This window comes from Vanessa tameamea, chromosome 17 (assembly GCF_037043105.1).
Source record: "Vanessa tameamea isolate UH-Manoa-2023 chromosome 17, ilVanTame1 primary haplotype, whole genome shotgun sequence".
NCBI lineage: Eukaryota > Metazoa > Arthropoda > Insecta > Lepidoptera > Nymphalidae > Vanessa > Vanessa tameamea.
The window spans coordinates 7,273,119-7,293,716 of NC_087325.1; the positions used below are offsets into that span (position 1 = coordinate 7,273,119).

General features: G+C 32.0%; 1 protein-coding gene across 3 annotated transcripts in view; it reads right to left on the reverse strand.

Annotated features, from left to right (window-relative positions):
- Positions 1 to 20,598, reverse strand: part of LOC113400258 (probable G-protein coupled receptor CG31760) — a 76,981-nt gene that overhangs the window by 29,098 nt on the left and 27,285 nt on the right. For all 3 annotated transcript variants that reach the window (XM_026639763.2, XM_026639765.2, XM_026639762.2), the window contains exon 2: positions 15,664 to 15,689. The gene's annotated coding sequence lies outside the window, so the exon portion shown is untranslated. The remainder of the gene's footprint in view (positions 1 to 15,663; positions 15,690 to 20,598) is intronic.

The following is a 20,598-nucleotide window of genomic DNA, read 5'->3' on the forward strand; positions in this document are numbered from 1 at the left end:
GGTTAATACGGCAACAATCAATCATTATACCAGCCTACTTATTCGTCGCAAATTACTTTTAACTATTGTTTTGAAATAAGAACATGAGCTTTTACAACAATATAGTTTAATTTTGACAGTTTCTCTGTTTTGTTTCAAAAACGGTCTTTATTAATGCTGAAATCTTCATAATGTAAATTGCAACATGCTTTGGCGGTTTCAGCGCTTAGTATGCATAAGGCATTATTACTGTAAACGTATGAAATATAATTGAGCGCAAGCTGAAGAGACATACCATCTTAGATCCTTTATATGCCAGTTTGAATTGCCAATAATTTAAGGCATGTTTAGTTTACGACATAAGGTATGTTTATTGCTTCTTTAGTTTAATGTAGTGGCTAGTGTACAACGTTTTCGAGGCGTAATGGTCGCGTGTTTCTGGAATTTGAATCTCGGGTCGCGCCAATAAAAAAAGTTATGGTTCAGTCATGGGTTTTACTTTTGAATTTACATTTACAACCTGGAGCTAGGTTTATAGTGTAACTCTCGTGCCTTGAAAAGCCCTTAATTAAATTGGTTTTGAGTTTGATTCTGAAATTGATACATTATTGAGACTAGCCAGTTTAATATCCGCTAAGAAAGTCGGCCATACTTGAAATTTGGAGGTATTAATGTTTGTATGAGTATTATTGTATTATATTATTTATACACTACACAAATTTCTACAAACGACACAATCGAACTCTGTAGACATCAAAACGAAGAAATTTGAAACGAACAATATTATTATTATAACGAGTACCTTATTATTTCCAAATGGCAATTCAATGTCCTTATTTCAATTCAATTAAACATGAAATCATATAAAATATATTGTAATGCACTAATCACGCAGAAAAGACGAAGACAAGTGTTTGTAAAAAAAGGTACAACCTCTTTGTAGCACAAAACTCATTATTCAAAGTGTGAGGAATTCTCGTCTATTTTTTTCCTCACAAAAGCATCGGTTTCCACGTTTCATTACTTGTGGCATGTCTTATTGTATATACTGATATGTATATACTGTATACACTATGCTAGAGATTATTAGGTTTCCATTAATGTAAAAGTGTATTTAACACAAACATTTAAAACCAAAATACACTTCATTCAAGTAGGCTGTTTTAAGTCATTTTACACGATTAACTTATTTAATATCAAACTACCGAATACGATGAGTATATAATACGATGAATATGATGAGGATATAATACCTACCCAGACGGACTGGCACAAACCCACCAAGTAAAAAATAAGATTTTAGCGTGTAGACTATCATGAGATACAAGGACGGATCCAGGTATGAGACTAGCCAATACTCAAAGACCGAAGAAATAATGTATTTTATTTAAGACACGTCACAATTATTTGAGTACCCTGTACTGACTGATGAATACATTATAATTAACTAATAAGAACTTGTTATAATTTCGTCATCATGTCAACGCATACAACATGTGAGGTACAACTAAATAGGCGATGTGCTGACGGCACAAGACTAGACAATAAGTAATATTATAGAATATAAAACTTACTAAAACATGACATGCATACATCACAATGTTTCTTTTAATATATGACACGGATTCTGTTACTTTTTTTATTTTCTTCAAATTTATTTTAGTCAAAAAATTTCTGAATATTATATAAAACATCCACACAGTGTACTATATGCTAAACTATTACTTTTCACTGTCCACTTTTAATTAATACCGTAATATTATATAAGTGCCAACATAATACGTTCCAAACAAATCAAATCAAATTTTCGTATTCAGTGTAGAAGCATTATACTTACTTATTGATTGAAGAAATTACTCTGACCTGAGAAGAATCGGCGAAAGAAGCTCAGAATATGAATAACATAAAAAAATAAAGTAACAGGCGTAAATATTCCACTGCTGGGTTTAAAACTCCTTTGCTCTCGAGGAGATGGTTTGGAGCTTAATTCATCAGAGCGAACACAAGCAGGTTTCTTCACCACCAAGCACTAAATTATAAACAAAACTAAGCGCACAAAAAAGTGGTGCTTGGCCGGATTGGAGCCGCAATCAGTTAAGACTCATGTGTTCTAGCCATTGGGCTATCTCGGCTCCTCCATGTTTATTTATCTAAAATTAAGTTATTATATTATTATTATGTGTATTTATTAGATAACATATATATAATATATAAAGTTAAATGTTCACATTAAAACATGGTATTTGAACACCGTTTTATAACGTACTATGTTATATTTTAAAATGCTAAAGAGCTATTAACAAAAATAGGTGAATTATTCGAGTTTATAAGCGCTTAATTCTAATATTTTTAAAAGTTAATTTATGAATCAATTTATATAATATTTCATGGATTATGCTTACTAAGAAATTCCTTAAAACAATTGCAGTTTCTATTCTATATTAATTTCAACCTCATACAAACATTGATTGATTTCTCATACAAACCCCATTTCACACCCTTCAGGTATGATTTTCGTGTTAAAAACTAACCTGTCCGTCCCTGGGAGCCAAACTATTTCCATAACAAATTTCGTCTAAATCGGTTCAACATTTTAAGCGTGAACAGGCAAGACACAGATTTATTTTCGTATTTATAAATTAGTGGGGATGTTGATTATGTCTAAATATTTTTTAAATAAATTAGTAAATCCTTCATTCCTGAATGTAGTCCAGCTGGTCGAACTTCGGTAATGACAAATATTTTAATGAAATAAGTCTATTCGCAAACACAAGTGCACTCTCTAATACGATAGGTGGGCCATTCGGCACGTCCGAAGAGAAAATAGTATTAAGGCTTTACACGCTTTTCGGCACGTGAGTGTAGAACCGCCAAGTTCCTAACAACTGTTGATGCTTATAATGGAGATAGATTGAATTCTAAGGACTAGTATTTCATAACTACTCATTGTGGTTAAAATACGGATGGTTGAAGTTAACTAAGCCTGCGTGAAAGTTTCTGTAGCATCCTTTAAACACAGACACGGCTGGTTATCGGTGGGAGTCCCGTATATCGGCATCTTATGGGATTGCGTATATGCATTACAACAAAAAAATAAGAGGATGTGTATGGGTGATTGTTTGAAAATTATAACGCATTTATGTAAAAACTGTTAACTCATCATGTGTAATGACGGTACTTACAGTAATGATATGGACCTATATAGATTTGCTTAATTCCCAAAACAGGAAATAACAAATACTTTTCCGTCCACTTGATTTTTATATGAATACGTGTGGATGAAGTGTTTGTAATATTTGCCGAAACACCCATTTGGTAAAACAAAGTGATCCCGCTACGCGAACGTTCTACTCCCGGTGAATTGACAACTTTATATAATATATATAATCATATATATAGGTAAGTGCTTTTATTATTATTGATGATGTAAAAGTAAACTAATATTTAATCAATTTTGCATCTATATTTTGCGAAATTATTTAAAAAGCTACCTGTGCCCTTTCCCAAAGTTGAACTAACTCCATAAATAAGTTAACAGTAATTGGTTCAGCCGCTTTGTTGAAAATGTAAGAAACAGACAATTATATTTGCATGTATTAATATGTAAATAAAAAAAAAACCAACAACCTGAAAATGTCTCATTGTTAGGATAGGGCCTCTTCTTCGTTTTGAGGAGGCTTTAGAGTTTATTAAAATCAGTATTTTTATCCACCACTCTGCGTGCTGCTCCAATGTAGATTTGTGGAAATACGTGTGTCAGATTTACATCCGATACGTGCAGGTTTCATCACGATATTTTCCTTCATCACCCAGCACGAGATAAATTATAAACACAAATTAAGTACAAGAAATTCAGCGGGCCTGGGTCTAAACCTGCAGTCATTAGTTAAGATTCACGTATTATAACGAATAGGTCATCTTGGCGCTTTTATATTAATATGGGTGTACCCTACAAGTATTTTTCACCCAACTTGTATTTTAAACGCTTGAAAAATTGAATAATGTTTGACATGGAATTTCAAGCAAAGCGACGTTGGTAAGATGTTTCGCTATACTGAGAATCAGGTCGCGGAAATCAATTTCCTTGGTGCCATTCCTTCTATTTATTGGGCACTAATTTTCCTTAAGCGAACATCTATTAACTTGTAGCGAATTTACGCTGATGTTATATTTACGTTACTTATACGATTACGTTACGTTCTATTTTCGATTTTTGTATAAAACATGATTTTAGTTTTTGTCACGTCTAACTAATACTTAATGCCGCTACTTAATGATAATATTATAAATATAATATGTAAAACCGTCAATCAATGTCTCATACTTTCCACAAGATATCCACAAAATATCCACAAGATATCCAATCTGTGTGTATAATACACGAGGTGATCCGTTGAACAGTATTGAAGTGCTGCATCGTTATTTAACGGTGTACTGTATAAAAAGTAATTTTATTTGTTAGGTGTATTAGAGCTGTCTTTATAAACGCAATGTTATAAGGTAAATAAAAATATAATAGGTCTCACATAATGTGCATTGTTACTTACAGTGTAAATGGTCAATAATAATTGGGTCTCGAATAATGATCCTTAGCTGTTTAGTTTTTTATGCTCCCTCACTTGTTTTTCTGGAAAGTGCTCGAACGTGTTGATAATAAAATCATTTATCATCGTAATTATGTTTGCATTTCCGACCTTAACCTATCAAGGTGGACTAGTAAATCTGTCACTATTGGCAATATGTTTGGTAGTTGTCAGCAGGCGCATTGGTGTTATGAACAGTGTCATAACACCAATGCGCCACCAACCTTGTGAACTAAGATGTTATGTTTCTTGTGCCTGTTGTCACACTGGCCAACTCACCCTCCAACCGGGACACATCAAGACTAGTTGCAATACACCGATTTACCTCCAGACGGGCTTGAAAAATGTACAAACCATTTCGATAAAAAAATACATTAATGTACCACATCACATGGTAATTGGTAATATGTAGAATTCAATTACATTCAAGCACAAATATCAATTTCGATCCTCCAAGATGAATTTGGACTAAGGTGGCCAACACCGACGACAAGTCAACTGCGTAAAACATTAAAGAAAAATATATATAAAAACATACAAAAACAAATTTTACCCTTTACTCTACTTTATGAGAAGCAATAAATATTTCGTCTTACATATTAATAATGAATTGTATGAGATTTGTTTGGGTCACCAAGTTTTATAGTGTCTTGGACGCGCCATAAATTTTAGTATACCTGTCGTCAAGGCTTGTCAATAGTCGTAAATTCGTCATAAAACCAGTTAAGATTTAGGCAATATCGCAATGTTCACAATGTCTTGTTTCTTACAAAGTCACCCATGAATTGCAATAACATGTACTATTTATTAACAGCTAGTCACCCGCTGCTTCGGCCGCGTTTCAGGGGTTGGTTATTAACTGTTAGACATAAAAAGTAGCCTATGCCATGTCCTTGTTCAAACATAATTCATAGCAAATCTCATCAAATTCGGTCCAGTTGTTTGCCTGTAAAAACATCCGACAGATAGATGGATTTACTTTTTAAAAAGATTCTCAGTATATGTTTCGCCCTTAAAGTTCAAAATTTTTAAGATATCCTTTCTTAGTGGATGCTTAAGTTATGAAATAAACGTGTTCCGAATTTCAACTTTATAGGATCTGTAGTTTGTCATTACGTTGATAGTAGTTGACGGTCAGGACAAACAATTTTATATGTATACGTTATAGCCTTTCTGTCTGTTCCGTTAGGTCGGTTTTTGCTATTTATAAACGTTGTATAATACAATAAATAAATGGTAAGATAAAGATATTTAAGCACTTGAAAATAAGAAATTTAGATTTTATAATTTCTTGTATCGTCAGTTGTGTTTTATAACTATTTTAATAGCGTTGCTCTCACTGGAGCTTAGTCTTTAAAGGAAGTAATAATAAAAGTATTTCGAATTGCCTTCTCATAGTTTTTTATACAATGGAAAGTTATTGTCTGTCGTGAACAATAAATGATCACATACCCTTTTAGTTTTAATATTATTGAACCTTTATCTAATTTTGAATATAACATAAATCATTCGATATTACTTTTTATAAAAGGAAAAGTAACAAAAAGTAAAAAAAGAAAAGTATCAGCATGTAAATATCCCACTGGTGGACTAAGGCCTGTTACCCGTTTGAGGAGAATGTTTGGAGCTACGCTGCTCCAATGCGGGTTGTCAGATATACATGTGGCTGAAATTCATTGAAACAAGTCAGATGCAGGTTTCCTCATAATGTTTTCCTTCAGCATCCAGCACGAGATAAATTATAAACAAAAATTAAGCATATGGAAATTCAGTGGCGCTAGCCTGGCTAGCTGGGCTATCTCGGCTCTAAAACTAACAAAACTGTAACTACATATTATATAAGATTAATGAAATAGTTGTATCATTGAACAGTTATGTGTGCATTAGTTTTAAAATAAACTTAGATATTAAAACAAAAAAAAATTAGACGAAATCTCTCAGGCAGGTTCAAAATATAAAAAAGGCTGACTGCAGGTAATATATGTATATGAAATGTAAAACCTAAATTGTGAAAATTCAACGTGTACAATAATTTGTTTATTGAACACATTTAATGACGTGTCACATCACATGGTCAACGTTTTACAAGTGGAGTGACGTAGATAGTTGTTTATTTTTAACAACTATCTACTTTTAAGAGTATTATGAATATAAACAAACCTTATCCTTTATTATTTGCATTTGTGTTTTAATAAATTGTATATTTTATTTTCTATACTTTGTACATTAAATATGGACAAGAGTCCAAAACGGAATCCTCGAATAAGTAAACAGAAACACTAGCTTTAATAAAAAACGTTTATCGAATTGCTCCGTTTTTCACCATTAAACGATGCGTTAAGTTACTTTTGAAATTTAGTTAGGAATTTATTATACCTCTGGCAAAAATAATAGCAAAATTAATTCCCAACCGGCAATGATATCACGTAAAAAAGTTAACTATAATCATAATCTAAATACTTGCAGTACTCAGTATTGTTGTGTTCCGGTTTTAAGGGTATCTGAACCAGTGTAACTTCAGGCACAAGGGACATAACATCTTAGTTCCCAAGGTCGGTGGCGCATTGGCACTGTCAGGCTTGATTAATATTTCTGCCACTGTAGGTAGGTAGTGACACTTGGCATCAGATGGCCCATTTGTCAGTTCACCTTCGAATATCATAAAAAACAAAGTTTGGTCGTAATCGATCATCAAACAGCTATACTGAGTATTATAGATTTGGCAGGCACAAGGGACAGAACAACTTAGCTTCCATTGTTTGGCGATGTAAGGAATGATGAAATTTGCCTTCGACGCCAATGTCTTTTGGCAGTGGTGACCACTTATTATCAGGTGGCCTAGTAGCCCGTTCGCCCACCTAAGTAATAAAAGAAACAATAATTTTATTCCTTCGGTTTCTTTACAATTAATTCAAGTAAAATATAATTATTATGTTAGTAACATAATTTAAAATAAATCAGCTTGGTAACGATTCTTACTTAAAACTGTTGGTAATAATGTATTATAAATCGTTTAATTTCGATTGGTTTCTAAGTGGTACTCAGTATGAAGACAATGTTCCTTTGTTTTGTCCGAGAACTTCGTATCATTGTGTAGTCCAAGTAAAAGCACTTAGCTAAGGCGAACTTTTATCGTTTTTTAAAATATATTCTTCAATTTTATATAAAGCAAATTATTTTAAACTTAAAACTATACATCCTTATTTAGTGCATATGGTCAGATTACCTGACTTACAGATAAGGCAGTCGTGGCAAGGGAAAAATACACTACTACTACTAATAATACACATATAATAATATAATATGTATTGTATAATTATAGACTTTCAAAATGTATATACATATATATATACATAACTATAAACTACATATTATTTCATACTTATATATGTTATTTAGATATGGATAGATAACACTTTTTCAACCGATGGTTAAAGATGGGCCAAGATTTAGATTGCCGTATACCAGTGGAGAGTACATTCCAAAGTTTGAGTTTGAATGTACTGAAACAATTTTATACTATAAAATATCTCATAATGACATTACGTTTGTAAGACTAAAATGTCTGAGACAAATTAAAAAAAATAATACCAACTCAGTCATTTTATTCGATATAAATTAGTCAGACGTTTCTTTGATATTAACTCACTAAGAACCAATCTTACAATTCAGATCAATTCTTTGATTGATGGCTTGTACTTGGGCAAAGATTATGTTTCCAATGTGACGTTGGGCGAGAAGGTACTAAGGAGATTGATCGGTGCATCGAGACTGCAAAATCAATTACATTTTAAAGGCAAACATAATAACAGTACTGCAGTAGTTTTCCTTTAATAAAACATATACAATAACATGAGCTGAGTATTTAAACTAAAACTAGTACGAGGTACTTTTACGTAATTACGACAGGGGCTAATTAATTTTACAATGTTCTTTAAACGTAGTAATGACTCCCTAACTCAGCCTTAATTTAGTTAAGAAACTGTTTATATACAAGAATTACGTAAATGAAATGAAAGAAACGAAACATACGAAGTTAAGTATAAGTCAAAGTATTTATGTGAAAATTTACCAAAAATATTTTCAGGTAGAGATAATAATTAACGTTTTAATTTTTAACGTTATAATAATTAACATGCATTAAAATAGAACATCTAGAGTTCATTCGACTGTAAATTAAAGTAGATCTAGTTTTCGTTTGTAGTATTGTCCGTGTGAGAGGAATAAGGGGGTGGGTACATAATTTTTTCTCGCTGGAAAAACGCGTTACTCGTTTCTCTCACATGAGGTGGAAGGGGGGGGCGCTATGTGGAACTCTCCGGTACCCAGGATGCGGGCGTCACGGATTCGCTTTCGCATGCTACGAGAAGGTGGGTACAATAAGTCATCAATATATATGCGAAATTTCATGGTGATGAGCAGTTAAGAAGTGAAGCGTTACAAACAAACAGAATAAAAAATCCCTTTCGTTATAGTATTAGTTGATTTTGAAAAGTTTTATAACGCTTTTAATGTGATATATTTAAACCTTTAATCATATTACCTATAATAAACTTAACCAGCCTTTTTACACGGTAACTTATTTATATAAACAACATTTCTTTCAATATTTAGGTCATACTGAACCAGTCACGCTTTTGATTTCGGTCACAAACTTGTATGCATTTATCAGGCTTGGGAAAATTTTATGATTTAATGCTATGAGTTGCACCGTTGCATGTAAAATTTATTACATTATATTTATTGTATGGACTTATTTAAAAAAAATATACTTCAACTAAAAGATTAAAAAGTATGTACTTAATTAAAATTATAAAATATTTTTGACTTTAACGTATTCATTCACTACTCATTCTCTTATGTGTCGAATAATATACGTTTTTAACAATAACATCCCCCTGAGTGGAACAAGGTCCAAAGACAAGACAATGACATCTGCGCTGGAAATATTATAAGTAGGTTCTATATAGGTATATACTTATTGTGAGTTTCTTGTCGTCTTTTCTCACTGGAAACTGATTTTCGAAATTATGGTAGAGTTGAAGTATTGACGAAGCATACTTTATTGTATAACTTCCATTCTATGCTTTGTCTCAAAAGTTCGACGGTATGGCAATTCAACCAAAACGAGATCACTGCAAGTTTCCTAATTAAGAGTTACCTGACACACAAACTCAATTAAATTTTTATTAGCCGACGCAGGCACATTGAAACCAACCAAAGTCCAAAGAATAAGTTAAATATATAATAAGTAGAATTCTATTCTATATATAATAAATTTGAAATGTATCCCGTCTGCTTTTTAATATATGTATGAAAATTTATCTCACAATGTTTCCATCTAGTGCATTCCACAAGAGATTTAGCTCTTAAAAATTAAAGGGACTTTTCCGACAAGCTAAGTTTTATCGTCCGTGAAACGAAATTCCTTATGACATTGCAAGATTTTAGCGTAAAAGTCTTTAATTTAACTATAAAGGATTATTTGATTTAATTGGTAGACAAGTGATACATCTTATGAAGAAATATACAAAAATATTAGCATAATTCTTCTATTCATAACACGTCATGATTTTCATGTTTGTCAATAAGCCCCTATAAGCGATGAAAAAGCTACGTTTACTATAAATACACCTTTATGTAATATTTTCCTGAGGAAACCGTTGAGTTCGAGATAACCTCATTTCCTGAGCAACGGCAAGCCTATTTCATCCTGAATAAAAGCCTGCACGTAAATTAATTTCTTTTCAGTGAGATAAGTAAATCTTATTTGTTATCGCATTTGCAGTTTTAAACGTGAAATTGAGTTGTAGAATAATGTAATCAATTATTGGAATACAAATGAGAATTTGTCAAATCGGTAACTATGCAGAATCACAATTTCATAATATATGCTTTCTTATTAATGGACAAAAATCTACATTTGCTCAGGACAGAACAACAAATGACTAATATAATAATTCTCATTATCCGTCACTGACAATTCTTCAACTCTCATTGGCCTTGCAGAACATAATTTTCTTCATCACCCGAGTTATATCATAAACACAGTCTCCAAAACAATTAAGAAAAATTAGACAATGTAATAAAAAGTCTAAATCTTTCCCTTAAAATCTCTTTTTCCAATTCGTATAGTACTGATAAACTCGTCAAGTCAGGTTTTAAGTGTCCCAAAGATCTTTATTTAATATATTAAAATAATGGATCACTAAGAGTTTATTGAAATGTTTGCCAAATCAAACCAATCAAAGAAACTAAAAAGGCCCCCTAATTATGAAACTCTCAACATACAATAAAAACGAACCATAATTATTTGTTCTAATATTCTAAAAAAAATATTCTAAAGAAATAAATAATGCAGTTAATAACACACAAGAAACTATATGAAACGTGCATCAATATAAATGATTTATTTGTCAATGTCGCTTCTAATCTAGCTGGTAAAATTAACGATACTATTCATGTCACAAACTTATCTTTCAACGCAACCTCAATAAAGAACGTATCCTCTTTTGTTATGGAACAAACAAATTCTGACGAAATCGTTACTGTTATTAAGAGTTTACGACCAAATTCCACTACTGGTTGGGTTATGGTTATGGGATCTCATCGGACATAATTAAAAGGTAGTACTCACTAACTCTTGCACTTATCCTCTGCCGTATCTTTAAACAATGCTTCTACACAAGTACTTTCCAAGATCATTCAAGCAAACTATAGTAATTTCTACATACAATGGAAAAACAATTATTAATTATCGTCCAATTGCAATTTTAACGGCTTTGTCGAAGGTTCTTGAACGTCTAGTGTATAAAAGACTTGTCCGTTAGATTAAATAATGTTGTGTAATTTCTTTCGAAAAAATTGGTTTTAAAAACAAAAGTACAACAGATGCCATCCATGAGCTTACCAGTTACATAGTCAAATATCATAATAACGGATACAAATCTCTTACAGTATTCCTAGACCTTGCTAAAGCATTTAACACCATTTTTATTTCCACACTCTGACTCGAAATACTAGATGTCAGAGGTACTCAAAACAATTTCTTTTGCAGCTATTTTACGGGTCGATTTTATATTACTAAAATCAGCAATCGCCTTAGTGATGAGCTTTCGATTTCTCACGGCGTTCTACATAGTTATATTTTGGGTCATATATTATTTAGTTTTTTTTATAAATGACCTTTAGAAATTCTTATATCTAATGGACAAATTATATCATTATTTTTTAATTCTTATATTTTTTATTTATTTTAATTCTAGGTTCATTTGCATTTCTAAATGTATGTAATGACTGGACTGTTAACGTAATAGAGCAAAAAAAAAAAAACCAATATTATTTTAAACCAACATTAGTTTTACGTTCGATTTATAAGGCTATTCAGGGGTTTTCAATGCTACTCGTAAAATTCGGTTTTCAACAGGATCGTTATTAATTGTTACTAATTCGAAATAATTTGACGTCAACTAGTATTCCTGTTTGTATTTGCTATTGTCATTTTATTCTAGTTTGAGTGGAGACTGAGATGCACTATCAGATATAACTATTGAATTTATTCTGTAAACTATTACCAAATCCATGAAGTAGACCCTCTAATTCTTCACATTGGTTTTAGTAAAATATGTTTGTTACGAACCACGAAATTTTATCTATCATTTGACATTTTACGGTATTATGATGTGTAAAGCCACCGTCAATTTGGAATTTAGACTGTAATAGAATGGGACCTGCAATAAAATCCGGTATACTTTTTTGATGGACAAGTTAAAATAATACAATTATATTCATATAAAGCGTCTGGAAAATTAAAAGTACTCATTAAGTAATAAGATTTAAGACTAAATGGTTATTCGATAAAATACTGCATGATGAACACTATCGATCTCGTTAAATAGCTCACATTTATGTACATTCTCTTAACGTGACATTTTTAGACTGAATAGTGAATACTTTACACTAAAGGTTAGAAATAACCTTTCATGGCAACATAAGAAGTGACTCATGACGTGTTTTAGTTTCTTTTAAAACAAGCAAAGAATGATTTTCTCGAGGGACGAACGAAGCATATAATATATGCTTCTTGTTATGAGGTCAGATATAAAAGAGGTTTACCAAAAAACTTTTAATAGACGTTGGATATATGAAAATCTCAGTTTACTCTTGCCATATGTTATTCTGGGACGCTATCAGAAAACTACCCGATTCGCACATCTAAAGTATTTTTTGTATTCGGATACAAAAAAACTTTAAATGTGCGAATCGGGTAGTTTTACCTATTCAGAATTTATTTAACAATCTGTATCGGTAATTCAAATTTCAAAATAGATTAAAAATTAAGTATATTAAGTTTGTTTTACTAATTATTATATTTTGATAATCCCTTGAAGATATCCCAATTGTAATGCTCAGGAAATCAGACATGATATTTCAGTATATGATAATAAACCGATTTTCTTTGAATATATTACACGTCTCCCCAACATGGAGTGGAGGGTATGTGGTACTCGTTGGTGTCCAGGACACCTAGCACTCGCTGTAGTTCACCCGAATACTTACTAATAAGCCAGAGGTATCCTCTCCGTCTATTCGGCAGGTATCACGGGATCGCTTTCGCATGCTACCGTGACCCCAAAAGCTACCCGAGTTTTCCCATTATTCCTCTTAAAAACTCCGAATTCTTCTTTTTAACTCGACATGCTCTTCTCAGATGAAGGGTATTTAATGGAATCACATTTTCAACAAAGACAAACATTCATATGGAAAAAGTCTTATAGTACTAAATAAATAATAATAACTTCGAGAAACTATTAAGTTTCGTACGATTATATTATTACACTATTTGATGAGGATATATTGAAGATGATTTGACGATTCCAAGAATATTAACAGCAAGGTAACTTGAATAAGTTTATAACATATTTGAAAGAATCGTGTCCATCGTGTAAATTTATCAAAGTTACTTCTAAAAAAACGTAAAAGAAGTTTAAAACCTTTTCCTCTCCAAAGTAAATGAAAATATTTCGATAAACTTTTCCAACGTTTCAAACTTGTAGTGGAGTCAACTTAAGTCGTAATTACAGTTTGAAATTTTAAAGTCAATTACTGGGCTAGTGAGTAAACAGTAACATTAGCGAGTTTTAACAACTAACACTTTAATAGGTAGCCTTGCATTTTTCTTATTGATGGTTTAACCATTACCAGTTTCAAACGGCTTGGCTCGTCTATGAGTATAGGCGGGTGCATATGTCAGTGAACCCTTTTCTGTACCCCTGAAAACGTGCACTATTTTCTTTTTTGTTGTATATTAAGGCGGACTGGCAGATGGGTAACTGATGGTAAATAGGCTTATTCGACTATACATATGGGCTCTATGAAAATGTTAATTATACCGTGCATTGCCCATACCCCAACAACTTTGGGAGCTATGCTATGTCTCGTGTGCCTGTAGTTACATTGGCTCACTCACCTTTCAAACCGGAACACACCAATACTAAGTATTATTGATTTACGGTATCTGATGATGATGAGATGAGCTCTCATAAAGACCTACCAAAGAAAGTATGATGACCAGTAGTACAGATGTGAATAGCGTGTCAAAAAAACAAATAAACAAACTAAATAAGGCATTTCAAATATCACTTTGAATTCATTTTGAAAATTATAAAATAAAATAATAATAAAACACTTTATAAGAAATATTAATCATTGTTTATATCGCCCATGCGCCACCAACCTTGGGAGCAATAATGCTACGTCTATTGTTATTGTGTTACACTAGCTCATTCATCCTTCAAACTGAAATACAATAATACTAAGTATTGCTATTTGGCGGTAGAATATGTGAGAGTGAAACTGGCTTGCATAATTGAGTGTTAAGTTTTGAGTGAAGTAATGTTACTTGTTCGAGTATTTTTTTGCAAATTGTACACAAATAAAACAAGATCCAGGGGGATTTTTGCAAATAAAGATAACATATTTAACTTATGGCCTGAGAGAAATTACTTTATCACAATAACTTACTATATCTACTTTCATTTTATTCCGCATGTTTAATAAATCAAGCAAGATTTAATAAATGAGTTTGTTAATTTTCAACGCTGTCTCATGAGCCATTATCCATTTATTTAATTTATTCACATATTAAAGTCTCTAGTTAACGATATATTTTTATAATATCCATTAATAAATTGCTCTGAAGCATATTCAGTGTGTAAATAAAACACAGACGGACGAAACTCGATTCATCGACATAAATAAATTTTAGAATTCAAAAATTCAAATACTGCTTGATATTCCTATCCGTTTTACCCAACCATTGGTGGGTCGTTTAAGAAGAAGGTTCCTTGTGTAATAAGGAATACACAAATAAAATATTAAATACATAAAACGTTACATAAAACGTTAAACAAGCGAAGGCAGCGATACAACGAAAGTCAATGATGTAACAGCTCATATTGTTGCCAATGTGAGTGAGTGAGAAAGCTGTATTTTTAAAAATACCTCCCCTTTATGTCTTACTTAATCGATATTAAAATTTAAAGTACGACCAAATATATAAAATGTAAATTTTCTAGATAAGACACATTCAATTTTACTTACATACTTAGATAGATACGTTAAACTACTTACGCTATTTAATATATTGTCATCTGCTTTTTTTTCCTTTATTCAAAAAACTAATTTCGTGGAAATATTTTAGTACGAATTGCCTATATTAATTTACAACAATTTTATATCAATTACCATTCTCAAATCTAGTTATAGCTATATAGTTATAGCTATAGATATTATAATACTGAAGTGTTTGTTTGTTTGATTGGTTGAACGCGCTAATCAGAGGAACCACTGGTCCGATTTGAAAAAATCTTTCAGTGTTAGATAGCCTATTTGTTGAGGCAGGGTATAAGCTACTAAACACCATCACGCTACGACCAATAGGAGCTGAGTAGAAATGAGAATTGTTGCAAAAAGGGGGAATATTATTCTTTTTGAAAGCAAAAATCCATGTATGACTGAATCTGTAATGTAGCCGAAGTTGGGACGAGCAACTAGTGTTTTATTTTACATAAAGTGATTGTAACTTAAGAATATGACTTACGGAAAGTGTTCAAATCATTATTGGATCTGAAAAAAATAATGATATCAATTTTTATAAATAATTCTTAATTATAAAATAGTTTAACATTGCTGACTCATGACTACTATTTAAAGATAAATATTTAAAGATATTAGAAGATAAAATAATAATTAGAAAAATTAAATTTAAATCTACATTATTTACTATAAAATCTTTGTATAGACCATGGTATATTGCGCGACTATATAAATAGCAACAGGAACGTAGACCCATGTCGATTCGTATCTCTCGCAGATTCATTTCATCTCCAACTTGTAAATGTGCTGCGATACGAGAGCAGCTAACAGCCCGCAAATGAAATGAAACCTGATATGAAGTATTCACGAGGGTTTCAGTAAACGACGACTTTTTTAATTTTACGAGAATTTTATACTGCGAACGAGTGTCTTCGCTTTTATTTTCTAGCTTTTTTTTTAATACAAATCATTTATTTTGTTATAAAAACTTTATTGTATTTTTTAAATAATAGATAGGTTTTGTTTTAAAATTGAAGTGTTATATCGAATCATAAGAAGAGTTCTATAATACAGATTTATTTCTAAAATTATAGTAAACTTAATAAAGAAAAATCTAAATAATAATGTGAAAATAAATTTTATATTTTTAAAGTAACCTACATTTCATCGAGTGTTCTTTAGCACAACATAAATGTATTGAGCGCTGGTGTACGTCAAACTAAATCCATTTAAAGCCTTCATGAGGCGTTTTATTCAATATATTCAGGAGGTATTGGGATTTATAAATTTCATTCCGCTAATCTTAAAATACTGTCTGACATAAAATTTAGCGACTGGGAACAATATTGTAATTTTTAGTTTTAAGTTTGGGTGCAATAAAGTATAAATAAATAAATAAATAAATAAATAAATAAATAAATAAACACCGCTGTGCTTTGAGCACAGATGCCCGTGTAGAAAGGAGGTGGACTCTTTCGGTTTACATGGTCTCTCTTGTCCAAGGAATTTAGGTCGGCGTTTTTAAGAGAACCGTGGCGTTTCTCTTAATGATACAATAAAAAGGGCTCTTGCCACCATCGACGTTCCTGCTCTTACTGAGCACCGTGGAATTAGTCGTGATGATGGTAAGAGACCTGATGTACTGACATTGGTTCCCTGGGAACGAGGGCAGGCCCTTGTGTGGGACGCTACATGCGTTGACACGTTGGCCGTCTCATATAAGAGAAACAACGTTAAGAGCCGGTGCCGTTGTGGAAGAAGCTGAATAACAAAAACGATCTAAATATTAGTCTTATGTCAAAATCCTTTTTTTTTTCGTCGAAACACTTGGTCCTTGGAGTAGAAGTGCAAAAAGTTTCATTAAAAGTATAACACCTCGCCTCATTGCTTCCACTGGTGACAGGGTCTGGTTAGATTTTTGTCGAGATGATCGGAATTGCAATTCAACGGGGAAATACTGCTAGCATTCTTGCCAACATTTCACGCGATCATGATTTATACGGTAACTATTTTTAATTTATATTTGTATATAAATAATAATAATATTAATAATTTTTATGTTAATAAATGTAACTGAAAAGTATTTGAAATGTATTTTTCGAGAATTTACTCTGTGGTGGGGCTTTGTGCAAGCCCATCTGGGTACGTACCACCCACTCATCATATATTGTACCGCAAAATTAAAATAGAGACAGGCACGAGGCTCAAAACATTTCAGCTCCTAAGGTTGGTAACATTGGCGATGTAAGGAATAGTTAAAAATTCTTACGGCACCAGTTTCTATAAACAGTGGTGACTAGTTAACATCGGGTGGTTTATTCTCGTCCGCTTACCTACGCTGTAAAAAAAGGTAGGTAAACTGACAAGTGGACCACCTGATGCTAAGTAATAACCGGTCGCTCTCCCCCCCTTAGAAACCGGCACCGTAGGAAATGTCAACCATTCCAAACATTGTATAATTATAAAAGAAAGAATTGGTTTTAAAAAAAACCATTAGTAGTATTGTGCTAGTGAACAATATACTAGGAAGAATGTTAAAATTCAAACTAAAACTGCGTTTTAACAAAATATATAGTTTTCCATTAATTAAGCCATACAAGAACATGCAACAACATTTCTCGAACTTAGGTGAGATTTAAATGATATTTGATATTGTGAACGTATACAACATTTTGTATTAAATACAATTTTAATACTTTTATCCATATCGCACTGTACCGTTGACCCTATTCGAGTTGAAGAATAACTAAAGGTAATCAAACCTTAGAACAGTTCTTATTAAGTGTGTATTTATTAATAATACAACACTATTGCATTTAACTACTTATATTGACTTTAATTTTACTTTCAAAGATTTGATATCAGCTTCTCCGTTCATAGTCCCCTTTTTTGTGTGTATGAGTAAAAAATTATCATTTTAACACTCACCGTCATTTCTGCGTAATCTGCATTACACACGCTTTAGTTATTTTATTTTCATAAAGAAAATAACCTAACCAATAGTGGTCATAATACGTTAATCTTAACCGATGATACTGAGTTCGAACCCGGACAAGCACCACTGAATTATCATATGCTTAAATGGTGTTTATAATTCATCACCAAAACATGGTAAGGACACCCGCAAGTGGTGGATGAGATGCTGTCACCGATCATCATTAGACTAACGTGGTAAGCTCCAACCTTCTTCTCGAAAATTAGAGGAGACCTTAGCCAGATTTTCGCTTTACTTTAACCAAACCAAAGCCAATCAAAGAAAATTAATGTTCCAACAAGCCTAAGGAGCTTTGTCTTAAGTGAATTAAAATTCTCTGTAATAACTAAGATTACGTTGAATTACGAGAGTTTTGTTATTGGAAGTTTCTATAACAAATGAAAAAGTTTTAATCGTTTTAAAAGGCGTTTTTTTCTTTTGTTTCTGATGAAGTTTAGCGACGAAACAAAGTTTGCGCGAATGATTTCTTTGCAACAATAAATGCATGCCTTGTCATCGGACCATAGATTTTACTTAAAAGAGGCTATTAGAATATTTGCATTTTAATTTTTTAAACTATTTATAGTGTATGTCGACATACATAAAAAATACATCTGTTTATGCAATTGCTCGTAACTTTATACAACATGATATTTAAATCTTTACAAACATGAAAAAGACTTAAGAGTTTGTTTATGTATGGAAAGAGCGAATATGTATGTGCACTGCACATTATTTCTCCATTTGATAAATAATTCTAAAAGAAAGTTATAGACTACTAAAACTACGCTACACCACACTGGGGCACAATAATGTCTATCGCGGGTGAAACTGCGCGACGCAACTAAGTACTTTATAATAGGGAGTTTTGTTATGATAAGGAGCGTGGTCAATGCGTCGATGGACTAGTAGCTAGTTTATGAGGCAGATAACGTGGTCCTGGATTAAATTATAATAAATATAAAATAAATCATTGATTTTATAATCTATATATTTTCAATAGCAGATCTGGATTAGGAATTAGCCAGTGGCACACTCTCGCATTTCAATGATGACGATGTTGCTCTTGCACCTTGTCTTCCTCCGATCGTGCCAGATTGTCGATTTATGGGATTATGAGTGCTAGGAAATATAACATTCGTATTTAGGCAATATAGTATCACCTGCGCTGACTGCTATTGCCTTTGAATTAATATTATTATAGGAAATTTAAATACAATGAATTAATTGTCACTCGTCTAGTAATAACGAAACAATGTAGGGCAGAATAAGTCAACTCTACCTACTAATAAGATTTTCTAGCAACGAATGCTAGAAATATAAATATAAAAAAATAGTTATATAAAAGGTTAGTTTCTATTTATTATTACGGTAAAATAAACGAATGGGTAGTATATTCGTTAATTTTACCATAATAATGCTTGTATTCCTTTAAGTTATACGAGTAACTAGCCAACGTAATAACGAACTTAAAATTTTAGATTCCATGATGATTAATGACTTAGATTTGTACCGGATTAAGGAATGCTTATAGATTAGGTTTTAATAACAGATAGTTCAGTCTAATTCAGTCTTAGTCTTCTCAGTCGTGCTTCTGTAAATAAAATTTAAATAAAAACACAGATAGAGAGAGATTAAATCTATACATGTAATCGACGAATCTGAAAGTTGATCAAATACAAATTTATGATAACTAGTGGCTCACTGGTCGGAATTAATTGTTAATAAAAAATAAGGTATTTTGATTAGAAAGATAGGAAAAATGAGACTCAGTTGAACGATCCTTTTCATAATTACAATGAAAAAACTTTTAGTCTAAAAGACCGTAAACGCCAGACATACGTCATATAAAAGCGGAGTTTCTCAATACGAAGTCCCCATTAGCGGTAGGAACGATTGGTTACTATTAGGTTTCAATCATCATGGCCTTGGCGGGTAGCAGGTAGTTAATTGTATAAAATTTGTACCCAATAAATGTTACAGCATAGAGCGTATTTTATTCGTATTTATTCACGTCATACATTGCTAGACACGCTAAAACTTTAATATATTGTTATTGTACCTACGCTATGCCAATCAAAGTTGAATTTTATTCTTGGGTAAACTAGCAACAGATGAAGGTCGTTAGTTCATATTCTACCATCGAATAGATATACTTAGAATTGTTGTGTTTGAAAAGTAAGTCGGCCGGTCTAACTACCGTTAAAAGGCATTTTAGTTCCTGATTGGTGATGCTTTGGCGTTGTGAGGGTGGTTAATATTTAGTACTAATATCCAGTTATCATCAGATGGCCTATTTTCCCGTCGGTCTAGATAGACAGTAAAATAAAACAGTTGTTGTTTTTCTTGGGAGAAGACTTAAACAAATATTTTCAACAACAATTAAAGCCGTATAATGAATAAAAGCATTTAAACGAAATCGTTTATTATAAATAGACCGGTCTACTTCAACGTCTGTTGGAAAAG